Below are 12576 nucleotides of genomic sequence, written 5' to 3'. Positions count from 1 at the left end.
GGGGCGGTGTAATAATGATTAGCGGTGGAATGGGGCCGTGTAATAATGATTAGCGGTGGAATGGGGCGGTGGAATGGGGCGGTGTAATAATGATTAGCGGTGGAATGGGGCGGTGTAATAATGATTAGCGGTGGAATGGGGCCGTGTAATAATGATTAGCGGTGGAATGGGGCGGTGTAATAATGATTAGCGGTGGAATGGGGCGGTGTAATAATGATTAGCGGTGGAATGGGGCGGTGGAATGGGGCGGTGTAATAATGATTAGCGGTGGAACGGGGCGGTGTAATAATGATTAGCGGTGGAATGGGGCGGTGTAATAATGATTAGCGGTGGAATGGGGCGGTGTAATAATGATTAGCGGTGGAATGGGGCGGTGTAATAATGATTAGCGGTGGAACGGGGCGGTGTAATAATGATTAGCGGTGGAACGGGGCGGTGTAATAATGATTAGCGGTGGAACGGGGCGGTGTAATAATGATTAGCGGTGGAACGGGGCGGTGTAATAATGATTAGTGGTGGAATGGGGCGGTGTAATAATGATTAGCGGTGGAACGGGGCGGTGTAATAATGATTAGCGGTGGAACGGGGCGGTGTAATAATTAGCGGTGGAATGGGGCGGTGTAATAATGATTAGCGGTGGAACGGGGCGGTGTAATAATGATTAGCGGTGGAATGGGGCGGTGTAATAATGATTAGCGGTGGAATGGGGCGGTGTAATAATGATTAGCGGTGGAATGGGGCGGTGTAATAATGATTAGCGGTGGAATGGGGCGGTGTAATAATGATTAGCGGTGGAATGGGGCGGTGTAATAATGATTAGCGGTGGAATGGGGCGGTGTAATAATGATTAGCGGTGGAACGGGGCGGTGTAATAATGATTAGCGGTGGAACGGGGCGGTGTAATAATGATTAGCGGTGGAACGGGGCGGTGTAATAATGATTAGCGGTGGAACGGGGCGGTGTAATAATGATTAGCGGTGGAACGGGGCGGTGTAATAATGATTAGCGGTGGAACGGGGCGGTGTAATAATGATTAGCGGTGGAACGGGGCGGTGTAATAATGATTAGCGGTGGAACGGGGCGGTGTAATAATGATTAGCGGTGGAACGGGGCGGTGTAATAATGATTAGCGGTGGAACGGGGCGGTGTAATAATGATTAGCGGTGGAACGGGGCGGTGTAATAATGATTAGCGGTGGAATGGGGCGGTGTAATAATGATTAGCGGTGGAATGGGGCGGTGTAATAATGATTAGCGGTGTAATAATGATTAGCGGTGGAATGGGGCGGTGTAATAATGATTAGCGGTGGAATGGGGCGGTGTAATAATGATTAGCGGTGTAATAATGATTAGCGGTGGAATGGGGCGGTGTAATAATGATTAGCGGTGGAATGGGGCGGTGTAATAATGGTTAGCGGTGGAATGGGGCGGTGTAATAATGATTAGCGGTGGAACGGGGCGGTGTAATAATGATTAGCGGTGGAACGGGGCGGTGTAATAATGATTAGCGGTGGAACGGGGCGGTGTAATAATGATTAGCGGTGCGCTGTAGTTAAAGTGAGCGCTATTTTCCACATTTGCATGCTTTGGCTCCATCGGTTATCTGCTTCACACCTTCCTGCCACTGACATGCTCTCTGCATGAGGTGAAGTCCGAATGTTCCCAGCCAGCTGTTTGTACAGAACCTGCAGTTCCTCACGTACAGCATTCGCCTGCAGTAAAGATGGAAGCTGCTGCAGATGGGACTCCCCGGTACACCGTTTCCTAGAGGAGAATTGGGGTCTTAACTGCTTCAGTCTTTCACATACAGTAATCCAGGGGTGCTCAACTCGTCCTCAAGCCCTCCCCCCCAGGTCTATGTGGGCGCCATGACACGTACTCTGGCAGGGAAGACCAGAACGTTGTCTTCCCATGCCGCGACGCGATCACGTGGTCGGCTGGCAGCCAATGGAAGGGCAGATATGCCCCCATCATGGCCCCGCCCCCCACGCATCCCATTGCTGCCCTACAGACCGTGGCTTTTATCTGTGCACGTGTCCCCAGGCGCGCGAGCAGCAGTAAATACTGGGGCCACAGCTTACTCTTCTGTGTGCCGCTCTCAGCAACGCTTTGTGGGCGGCTCCCATAATCCTGCGGCAGGGAAGGCGCGCTGGTACTTCCTGGTTTAAATCCACCGTGTCACGTGGGGGCTTCCTATTGGCCCCATGTATTGTGGGAGATATAACCCTGCCATTTTGTGTCCCCGTCGGGACCAGCGCTACATCTACAGGTAGGTATCTCGGTAATCAGACGCTTATGGGCCTTATTTACTAAGCAGCGTTCTGCCATAACGCCCTACACCCCATTCAAGTTATTAGGCTATAAAGTGTCGGCGCCAGAACACTGCTTAGTAAATCTGGGCCTAAAGAAGTATGATGTAATGTGTACATTGACCCTTTCATTTCCAGAAGCCAGCAACGCACTGCTTTGCCACTAGGGGGCAGTTGGAAAGGTAGAATGTCGGAAGCGATGGAACACGTCTGTAATCGGATTATACGGGCGCATTGGGGAAAATGGCGCCAAGTATATCCTGGAATGTTTTTTGTACATGTACAACTTTTAATAGTTGAAATATAGGCTTCAGCACCGAACTCCTGTACTTACACTACGGCGGAGATTATAGCGCGCGCGCGCACTGGAGCACATGGCGTCGTCCGAGCATTGGGTTAACTAGCTTCCAGCGATTGGGGTGGCGGTAGCGTCACAAGGCTGGGTCGCCCTCATTGGCTGAACCACTGTCGTGATGCAGCCGTCGCGCGAAAAGGCAAATTCATTTGTCTTTTTTTTTTACATTTTTTTTAAACTGCGGCTCGGTCGCTCTGCGTCGGACGCACGCGCTATGGCGGCCTCAGAGAGGTCTGTTGCGTGCGCGCTTCGCTTCCACTATGATCACGGCCTTAGATTGTTAGCTCTTCAGGGCAGGGCTTTCCTTTGTTTTGTTGTCATTTACCGCCCGTGCTTCTCCCTACTGTGTGTAATTGACTTACCTTGTATTGTACATGTAGCAGAGCGCTGCGTACGCCATGCCGCTGTATACATAGAATTCCACATAGAAAAGAATGATCCATATGATAATTCTCTATGCATTGGTTTAACCCCGAGTTCCCCAAGACATCAAAAACCTAGGCCATACCGGGTGTACTTGATAGCAGGAATGCTCAACTTCATCCCTAACCTCCCCCCCCCCTTCAAACAGGTCAGGTTTTAAGGATATCCCAGCTTGAACACAGGTGGCATTATGAAAACCTGACTTGGGGGCTTGAGGATGAGTTCAGCGCCCCTGTTTTATCCTCCCTAAGCTAATGCCAATTACAATATGGACTATGGGGACATAGTATATGGTACAGCACCCCAAACTCACCTTGGCAAATTAGATACCCTCAACCACTCAAGATGCTGCTTTGTCCTACAATGTAACTACACCACATCCGTGCAAAATGCTCGAATATTAGATTAGCTATCACTCGAGTACAGGCACAAAGTACATTTTTTCCTATCTTGCCTTCAAACACTTCATGAGCAAACTACCCGGCTTTCAGAACAAGCTCCTCACCCCTACCACACGCAGCATTTAGCACCTGAGATCTGACTCCAAAAGACTGTTCATGGTCCCAATGTTCAACAGGGAATCCGGCCACTTCCTCCTCTTACCGTGCACCCCAAAACTGGAACAATCTACTGGAGACTCTCTGTTTAAGTTCTTTCAAGACTTCAGTTGTCTCACATTTTAATCTTGTCAAAGGTTACATACGCCCATAATCATGTCTCTAACTGTTCATGAAATGTCTAAATATAACGTAGAACGGCTTTTCATGTAACTATTGTCACCATAACTGTGCCCAGGACAGACTGGAACATGAGAGCTGAGTGTGTTACTTCCTGGTGACGCGTTTGATGGTACTCCAGGCGTCCCATGCTGCAGTGGCTCTGTCATGCTCAAGGAAAGGGTTATGTTCAGCTTGGATTGCGTCCCCACGGAGCGCAGAACACGGTCTGCAGTGAAGGGAAATGGAAGAGGACGACGGCTTCCGTTTTTTGGGTTGAGGGCTGCTGTGGTCGCCTGCCCGCGTTCTGTGTCGCAGGGGGGCTGTGGCACTCTGGCACTCAAAGGGTTAAGGTCATGTTGTTCTGTAAAGTCTTTCTGGAATTGTGTAGAGACCAATGGATACCTGACCACCTAGCATTCATTCTGCTCCCTATAGATGCAGTCCCATATAGGACCAGTCCCATATAGGACCAAACTGAAGTAATAATGTTGTGCAAAGTGACAATGTGGTTGATGTCCCTTTTTATTACAAAAGAAACCTCGCAGGGTGGGGGACCTTTAAATCCTTTTTTAAACATTGAATGTTTCGTGGTAACCAAATGCAGGGGCGGGCAACTCCAGTCCTCAAGGGCCACCAACAGGTCAGGTTCTAAGGATATCCCTGCTTCAGCACATGTGGATCAGTCAACGACGGCATCACCTGTGCTGGTACAGGGATATCCTTAAAACCTGACCTGTTGGTGGCCCTTGAGGACTGGAGTTGCCAGCCCCACCCCTCTGCTTTGGTTTGTCTTCATGATCTTTAATCTATTTAGACTGTGTGTGGTACCCTGTATGTATAGGCACATTGTCAATCTTTATCATGCTATTATTACACAGTAAAGAGCCGTTACCCGCTAAGATAACATTTTCAGAAGACCTGTTGGGCACCAATTAATATATAGCTGTAAAAAACTACAGTAATTATAACCCAATTTTCCAAAACATGTAAAACACACGCAGACATACCTGGGGTGCTATAGTTGAACCCCCGCACTATCAGGTGTGTGTAGTGTGTAGTGTGTAGTGTGTAGTGTGTAGTGTGTAGTGTGTAGTGTGTAGTGTGTAGTGTGTAGTGTGTAGTGTGTAGTGTGTAGTGTGTAGTGTGTAGTGTGTAGTGTGTAGTGTGTAGTGTGTAGTGTGTAGTGTTTTCCTTCATGCAATGGCAGCCATGTGCTAGAAATGGCAGTATTGTATGTGTAACTTGCAGCGTGAGTGCGCAGTGCTGGCGCTCGCTGTCTGATCACACAGGAACAGCAGACAGTAAATGGTCCTTTTCAGATCTATTTTTACACTCTGCCTGCTGCAGACCGCTGGCTTCGCACTAGTACAGCAGGGGCTGGCTCTGAGAGAACCAAGAAAGAAACGGAGTACCTTTATTTATATAGTGCTTTTCTAGATCAGGGGTCCCAAACTCCGTCCTCAAGGGCCACCAACAGGCCAGGTTTTCTGGATATCCCCGCTTCAGCACAGGTGGCTCAGTCTTGGACAGCACCACCTGTGCTGAAGCAGGGATATTCAGAAAACCTGGCCTGTGGGTGGTGCACGTGTGTACACACTGGATTGCCATCTAACGAGATCAGATGGACTTGTCCAGACAGATTTGTAGGGCCTATAGATGAAAAAGGTGGTCCGTGTAGCGTCGGCGCAAGGTGCCTTGGGAGGGTAACATTCTTTTGTTTGACTTTATATTATTTCTCTGTTTATAACACACTGCGCAGGAAAAGCGTTAAAGATCAGTGAGCCATTATTCCATAGCAGCGGCTCACCTTTAGGCCGCGATTGCACAGCGCGTGAAATCGCACGCACTACAAACAAAGTGCAGCAGCGGACACACAGTGACATCACACAGTGACATCACTCACAAGGGAGCAGCCAGAGGAAATCACCCCCTCCCAAGTCTCATTTCAACAAATAATTAAAAATACTTCGAGGTGTCAGATTTGGGTACAAAAGGTATCAATCGCCCAGATAATATCCTTAAATCATGTCACTGAAATTAGTTCATTTTGGTCCTAGCATGAATTGCCCCTTTTAATTAGTTTCAAACTGCAACCCCAGCCCCCTGCACAGAATATAGTTCCAGCAGCCGTGCGGTACTTCATACTCTCCTGCTTCACCGGCGGCCCGTGACCTTCCCTTGGTGCCGCTGATCTCTATTTGCGAACACACAATGTTATTGATTTGCGCTCTGAATGCCTATCAACATTTGCCCCTTGTAACCAACAAAGTCCATTAATCTTCAGCTGGGGCCCTGGCAGAAATCAATAGGATCGCATTGTCGCGTGGTATCGTGCGGAAATGTCTCTCCAATCTGCAACTGCTGTCCTCAAGGGCCACCAACAGGTCAGGTTTTCAGGATATCCCTGCTTCAGCACAGCTGGCTCAATTAGTGGCTCAGTCATACTGTGCTGAAGTAGGGATATCCTGAAAACCTGGCCTGTTTGCGGCCCTCGAGGACTGGAGTTGTGCAGGCCTGGATTAAATAGATCTGAGGGACTCCGTGCTGGAATTTGATCAGAATCTCTCGTCTTTGCTGTTCCCCCAAAGCTAATATACATACGAGAGCTACTCCAGACACAATAGTCTGTCTGTGCACGCCGGCACAGGCGCCGTACGCGCACTGCAGCTCAGCATACACGGAACGGAGCTACACAGATTTATGAACGTGTCTCTCCAGAACCTCTTAGACTCCGGCCATTAACAATCGGACTGTCTCGGCGTGAGATTTCCGCTCCAGTTTGTAGCTGACGTGACTCCAAACGAAAGCGATAACATTGACTGCACGGTTCCCCCCTTCCTGGGAGTCCCTGAATTTGTAACACACGCACATGTGTGTGCTGAAGAACAGTATCCCTGCGGTCCAACATGGCCCGTGAAGATGCACACACTTTTGTTTCTATCCTTGTGGGACACAGAGGATTTAGAAGCCAGAGAGCGTCTCCCACGGAGGCTCCCTGACATCTGCACTTTATTACATGCAAACATCATGTTACCATTAAAACACTTCTTGGACTTTTATTTGTGCTATCTAGCAAATAAACCCCCCCCCCCCCCATGTGAGCACCTTCATGTCCCAGACAAAGCTGCAATCCTGCCTTTCCCCATATCTCTTGGCATAACGTGCTCCCAGGGATTCTGGGTAATGGCATGCAAATGAGCATTCACGGTGTCCCCTTTTGCCTTCGTGTCCATTTTAACACGGAGTCCTGTAAGCATATGCTGCCATATTTGTGTTTTCTAAAATACACAAAGACGGGGGGTGCGATATATTTCCTGTAACGCGCTGATTATTTATCAGATCAGTCATTGATCTTCAAGCTGCTGCAGGTAGCAGAATGTTTCTGAGCTGCAACCAATGGGAGGCAGGCGGTGAGCGCTCTCGGACGTTTCGCCGAAACTAAAAGGTAATCGGCATTCCGCCGCTGGGACACTTCGCCACCATGTCCGCTCATGTGCTTGGCCACCGCCGAGCGCCCGACCCGACTAGCCAGGCCTGCCGCGCTCGACCGCCTGCTCCGACAACTGCATGTTTAAATGTCCCACGCTGCACCGCTACACTGCCTAGACAGGCCGCTCCGACACGCCATCTTTAAAATGTCCCACGGGACTAGGCAGTGTAGCGGTCCCGCGCAGGACATTTAGACATGCAGTCGTTGGAATGGCAAGCTTGGCATGTTGGGTCAGGCATGCGGTGGACCGGACATCGCAGCGAAGTGTCCCGCGGTGAGCTGTCCTGCGGCGAAGTGTCCCAGCGGCGGAACACCCATTGCGGGGGCGGTGAGTATGTATGTATGTACAGGTAGTCCTCGCTATCCAACGTTTCACTTTACAACGAATGGCATATCCAACGCTTTACAATGCCTTCCTAAGGGCCGTTTTTCGACGCCTGAACACGTTATCCGACGCTCACCGCCACTGATTAACATGGGACTCACTTTACAGCGGTTTCACTATCCCACGCTACTTCCAGAACGGATTCCGTTGGATAACCGAGGAAGACCTGTATGTCTTTATTTATATAGCGCCATTAATGTACATAGCGCTTCACAGCAGTAATACACACGACAATCATATAACTAACAAATAATATAGCTAACACATAATGGGAAGGAGTGCTTCAGACATAAAAGTAACATTTAGGAAGAGGAGTCCCTGCTCCGAAGAGCTTACAGTCTAATTGGTAGGTGGGAAGAACGTACAGAGACAGTAGGAGGGAGTTCTGGTAAGTGCATCTGCAGGGGGCCAAGCTTTATGTATCGTGTATAGTATTAGCCACTGTGCTATTCATATGCTTCTTTAAGCAAGTGTGTCTTAAGGTGGGTCTTAAAGGTGGATAGAGAGGGTGCTAGTCGGGTACTGAGGGGAAGGGCATTCCAGAGGTGTGGGGCAGTCAGTGAGAAAGGTTTAAGGCGGGAGAGGGCTTTAGATACAAAGGGGGTAGAGAGAAGACATCCTTGAGCGGAACGCAAGTGCCACACTCCTGGCTTTCTCATGCCAGCAGAAACTGGTACAATAGTTACTGCTGGTTTTAATAGGTACAAGACATTAACAATAGGTGCTAAATAGGTGCAGTGTGGTGTGCTGAGTGAGCCAATATACAACGCAAAGTATTTGGGAATTAGTGCTTTGCAATATTTATTTGATATTTTAATACCGGAAAAGAAAAAATGTTGGATAAAGAGGCTTCGGAAACAACAGGAGTGGTCCTACCTGTGTCTAGTTTAGATAAAATAAATGTCTTCAGTGCTCGGGCAAAGCTTTGTTAGAGTAGTTCAGAGACCAATGCTGCAAGCCGCAGGAATTCTGGGGCAATCACGTGCTTTTTGATGTGTCTCTTGTTGACGCTAACAGAAGGGGGGGGAGGGGTCAGAAGTAATTATTCTGCCGCCGTAGGCACAAACAGCTAAAAGTGGAGGACAAGCAGTTAAAAAAAAATCTACTTCAAAAGTTAATTTATCATACAATGGAAATAAGTAAAACTGACAGTACAAGAATGATTGAATGTTTCTAAAAGAAGATTGTATCGTATGTCTTTATTTATATAGCGCCAAAAGTGTACTCAGCGCTTCACAAAGAATACCGTACAGGGAATTATAATAATACAATAAGTGCAGCAAAATCTGACAATAGGAAAGAAAATCCCTGCCCCGAAGAGCTTACAATCTAAGAGGTATGGTGGGAGAGTTGCAGAGACAACAGGTGAGGGAATAAGTGCTGAAAATAATATTTATTAATACATAATATTATTTTGTCTGCTGAATGAGACCATTTATTTAAGTCCACATAATCGGCCAGATGAATTTCTTAGGGGTCTCTGAATAGGGAAGTGTTTGTCAATCAAGTGTTTCCTTTCCCCTTATCCCTCTCTGTCCTTATCAGTGGGACAATAAAGATAAGGGGAGGGGGGACTCTGACTGTACAAGCGCTCGCTGATCCCACAGTGACATCACACAGTGACATCACACACAAGGGAGCAGCCAGAGCAAATCACACCCCTCCCAAGTACTTACAGGTGTCAGATTTGGGTAACCCCCCCCCCCCCCCCCCCCCCCCACTCTTTTTTTGTTTTTGGATGGGTCGGCAATGGGTTAATAGTTCAGCCTGACATGACTAATCCTGATTAGTCTTTATGGAGCATAAGTGTTTTGTTTAACTTGAGCAATGCTTACAGGCCCATCTACCCTTCTAAACATACTGTAGAGTAGAATCATTCTTCCAACATAAGCCATTATTATGTTTAACTTTCATTTTGCTTCTCAAACCTGATGCCAGCCGCCATCTTAATGGTGTTAGATTTGTGTATCTGTGCAAGTCCTGAGCTATTAGTTAAGAGTAGAGATGTATTTACTATAGATATGTCTCCTTTGTAAGCCTGTGCATGCTCGTCTAACGGCCCAAAGCAAAAGCACACACGGTCTGCTTATTGCCCCCTTCCCTAAGTGTACATGGGACACAACCTGCCCATTATTACTTTATTTATTTATAAAATATTTTACCAGGAAGTAATACATTGAGAGTTACCGCTCGTTTTCAAGTATTTCCTGGGCAGAGTTAAGACAAATAATACATGTTTACAAATACAGTTACATAATGAGCAAGGTATACATTATATACAAGATATTGCGTGCACAGTTAGAGATAATATATGTTATGGGCGCATGTAACAGTTACAGACCAGATTAAAGTGTGAGACAGCCTTAGATTTGAAAGAACTTAAACTGGTGGTGGATGTGAGAGTCTCTGGTAGGTTGTTCCAGTTTTGGGGTGCACGGAAGGAGAAGGAGGAACGTCCGGATACTTTGTTGAGCCTTGGGACCATGAGCAGTCTTTTGGAGTCTGATCTCAGGTGATAAGTGCTGCATGTGGTAGGGGTGAGGAGCTTGTTCAGGTAGCTGGGTAGCTTGCCCATAAAGAATTTAAAGGCAAGACAGGAAAGGGGAACTTTGCATTAGAGGCGTGCGTGCGTCCAGTCTGGCAGAGCTGCTTAGAGGCGTTTTTGATTTCCCCTTAACCTTTGCACAGGGTTGTTCAATGATAGACCAGGTATACAGCTACTTGGTATACTGTAGTTTGTCCTCTCCAATGCAATCTCTCCACCAATAGAGCCACAAGCAATACAAGCATGGCGGATGTGTCTACGCATGCGCAGGTGGTTCTGCCCGCTTCCTCGCATGCGCGGCCAGCACCATAGAATTCCGTCACTTCCATTGCACATTTTCGTCTCCATCAATGAGATTTTGTCCTATTTACGAGGTGCCACTTCAGAAAGGCATCAATGGCCAGGCCAGGCCCCTTAAACATGTCACTGCAATGAGTTCACTTTGGTCCTCGGAAGGATTGCCCCTTACAGGACATGGCTCACAGGGACGGCCCCACCTAGAACCAAACTTAAGGCAGTAATCCCTTGCCTGAAGCGGGGGGTCCCTGGGAGCTAATCTGTAACCCGCCTTGTAAATGTGATATTGGAGTTTTTGTGCCACACACAAGAAAAGACAAACACGGCTCTGGGTTCACATCATCATCATCATCATCATCATCATCATCACCACCACCCAGTGGGGTTTTGTAAAATTCTATTGGTTTGCAGGGCAAGGCTGACACTGGGGCCATTTTGTGTCCCCCGGGAAAGTCTTTTTGCCTGGTGAATAAAACTAGCTGTATATTGGGGGGAGGGGGGACCTGGGAAACGCAGTTAATCCCCCCCCATCGAAAAACATAGCTGACTTTTGCGTTAACTAATGGCGGTGGCTTGTATAATGGGGAACGGAAGTAATCGAAGCCCTTAAAACACATAATAATGATTGTGTGACATTTTTCCGGGGTAAACAAATGCATTGAAGGTTTTAAGAACAAATCTACCGGTTCATTGTATTTTTCCTCTTTTCCTTATTTGTAAAGTATTTCTGGTGCCATTATTACTCAAATAGCTCAACACTGGCGACACCAATTACTTGGGTGAACCCCCCCAAAAAACATTCATTCTTTACAGGATACAAATAGCATTTCTTTTTTTCTTTTTTACTCTGAACTGGCGAGTTTCCTAGAGCAAGACCATCCAAGCGCAATTACACAGAATAGTATTTAATAATAATATATCCTCTGTATTGCTAATACATATAGTTGTTGTGTTTACTTTTCTGTTGGATTTGCAGTCATTGACCAAGATAGAAATACGTTATATAAACAGAACAGAAGTATATTGAGCAATGAAGAATGGACAATCAGGACGGAGCGCCTCATTGTAGGTAAACACAGATAAAGAACATGCTTCCAGTTGTACTCATCTACATAGAAGAGTTACTGACGCCTGGGAAAATAAGGGTTCTCTGTGGGTCACGCCAAGGAGGACTTCGAGAGTATATTATTATCTGCCCCAAACACCACCCAGCGTTCAACAGATAACCACGTACATGTCTTGGCCTCGGAAGGTTGTGTGTACATCTTCTGTGTGCTAATCTCAAATGAAGACTTCTTCTTATGCCCAGCCAGATCTGGCCTTCCGCTTCTGCAGAAAAGCGTCAGGCGCGTGCAGGGGGGGGGGGGGGAACAAAAATCGGAAACAACGTGATTGGCTTCCTTTGGAAAGGGGAAGTGCCACGGAGACGGTCACACCAAAAAACAAATGAAACGGCTTCCTTAAAAAGATGTCATCTAAGATAGATGTATACATATTGTTCCTTTATCGAAATTGTACATGTAAGTAATATGTTCATTTATTTAAGTAAAATAATAAAAAAAATACTGAAAAAAATAAATAAAAGATGTAATCACCCTTAAAGAAGCAGTTCTCCCCACTGATTTTCTTTAAAAAGGAAGGGTTCCTGCAGGTGAACCCCAGTAATTTCAGCTCCAGTCCCCCTAGTTCCTGAGATACATACCTGTAAAGGTAGCGATGTTAGAACCTCATCTAGTGGAAACAAAATGGCGGTTTCAATCTCCCATGTTACGCGGGCCAACTGCAAGCCGCCATCATGGGGGGGGTGGGGGGGGGCCCTCCAGTCCTTTAAGGATAACCCTGCTTCAGCACAGGTGGCCACTGATTTATCCTAAAAACCTGACCTGTTGGTGGCCCTTGAGGACTGGGGGGGAGGTGTTTAAATATGAAGTAAGTACCGGCGCTATCTTTTCCAGTAAGTAATGTTACAAACAATGCACAAAATAAAAGCCACAATTCACCTCTAGTTTTGAGGACTAACAGGAATAAAGTGAAGACGGTACCTTTAAAACTAG

General features: G+C 47.1%; 1 long non-coding RNA gene across 3 annotated transcripts in view; it reads right to left on the bottom strand.

Moving 5' to 3' along the window:
* The window catches only part of LOC142464727 (uncharacterized), a 40404-nt gene that overhangs the window by 1395 nt on the left and 26433 nt on the right, over positions 1-12576 (bottom strand). The gene's annotated exons all lie outside the window — the stretch shown is intronic.

Source organism: Ascaphus truei, chromosome 13, assembly GCF_040206685.1.
Source record: "Ascaphus truei isolate aAscTru1 chromosome 13, aAscTru1.hap1, whole genome shotgun sequence".
Classification (NCBI taxonomy): domain Eukaryota; kingdom Metazoa; phylum Chordata; class Amphibia; order Anura; family Ascaphidae; genus Ascaphus; species Ascaphus truei.
The sequence above is the reverse complement of the archived record's forward strand: the minus strand, read 5'-3'. Positions and strand labels throughout refer to the sequence as shown.